The 1,469-nt window shown below is 43.0% G+C and overlaps 1 non-coding gene across 1 annotated transcript; it reads right to left on the bottom strand.

The window, feature by feature from the left end:
- Positions 1 to 692: 692 nt before the first annotated feature.
- LOC132536232 (U6 spliceosomal RNA) lies at positions 693 to 799 on the bottom strand. Its single transcript, XR_009547891.1, has one exon. It is a non-coding gene; the product is annotated as a U6 spliceosomal RNA (small nuclear RNA).
- Positions 800 to 1,469: the final 670 nt, after the last annotated feature.

The raw sequence follows: 1,469 nt of genomic DNA, 5'->3' as shown, positions 1-1,469 counted from the left end.
TGCAATGCCAGGTATCAAACTCAGGACCAGAAGGCGGCTCAGGGGGTAAAGCACATGCTTTACGTAGCATGTGGCTGGGGGTCTGATCCTCCACACTGCAAGTGCACACCACAGGCAGGCAATGGGAGGGACTCTGTGCATAGAGGAGCAGTGCTTTGCATGTCTCCCTCTCTTAAAGGATACAGAATGTAGACTGGCGGGGAGGCTTCTCAGCTGTCCCATGCAGGTGGCAAGGTTCTGGGTGGGATTGATCCCCAGGCACAATATTTGAGAAAAATTTTTTAAAAGTCTTCGTGTTACTTAAAAGATGTATAGTTAAGAGAACAATATTACCATGATTTTTTTCAAAAAAGCCAATCTGCAGCCCTGGAGGCTGGCACAATGGTTGGAGTTTTGGACTCAAGCATGAGGTCCTGAATTCTACCACCAGCATCACATGTTACAGACTGATGCTACAGTGTTTTCTCTCTCTCTCTATCTCTCTCTCTTTCTCCTCCCTTTCTCCCTCACTAATTAATAAATCTTTTAAAAGAGCTCCAGCATATGTAGAAACAGGGTTCAGACAGACCTAGGATCCCACACATGCAAATCCAGACCTCTTACCACTGAACCACCTCCCAGCTTGCATTAACTGGATCTTTAAAAGATTTTAATTATTTATATGTGTACATATATTTTATAAACTTTTTTGAAAAAATATGGTACACTTCATGAATTTGTGTGTAATCCTTGAGCAGGGGCCATGATAATCTTCTCTGTATCATGCCAATTTCAGTATATGTACTATCAAAGCTAGGACTATATTATAATCTTATTTAAAAAGTGTTAAGAGACGGAGACAGTTGGAGTCGGGTGGTGGCACAGCGGGTTAAGCGCACATGGTGCAAAGCTCAAGGACCGGAGGAAAGATCGCTGTTCGTGGTTCGAGCTCCTGGCTCCCCACCTGCAGGGGAGTCCCTTTACAGGTGGTGAAGCAGGTCTGCAGGTGTCTGTCTTTCTCTCCCCCTCTCTGTCTTCCCCTCCTCTCTCCATTTCTCTCTGTCCTATCCAACAACAACGACATTAATAACCACAACAATGTTAAGCAACAAGGGAAACCAAAAGGAAAAATAAATAAAAATTTAAAAAGGATATATTCCCCTCCTGGGGATATATCCTAAGGAACCCAACACATCCATCCAAAAAGATCTGTGTACACATATGTTCTTGGCAGCACAATTTGTAATAGCCAAAACCTGGAAGCAACCCAGGTGTCCAACAACAGATGAGTGGCTGAACAAGTTGTGGTATATATACACAATGGAATACTACTCAGCTGTAAAAAATGGTGACTTCACCGTTTTCAGCCGATCTTGGATGGACCTTGAAAAAATCATGTTGCGTGAAATAAGTCAGAAACAGAAGGATGAATACGGGATGATCTCACTCTCAGGCCGAAGTTGAAAAACAAGATTAGAAAAGAAAACACA

The sequence above is a fragment of the Erinaceus europaeus genome (assembly GCF_950295315.1).
Source record: "Erinaceus europaeus chromosome 6 unlocalized genomic scaffold, mEriEur2.1 SUPER_6_unloc_8, whole genome shotgun sequence".
In the NCBI taxonomy this organism is placed as follows: Eukaryota; Metazoa; Chordata; class Mammalia; order Eulipotyphla; family Erinaceidae; genus Erinaceus; species Erinaceus europaeus.
The sequence above is the reverse complement of the archived record's forward strand: the minus strand, read 5'-3'. Positions and strand labels throughout refer to the sequence as shown.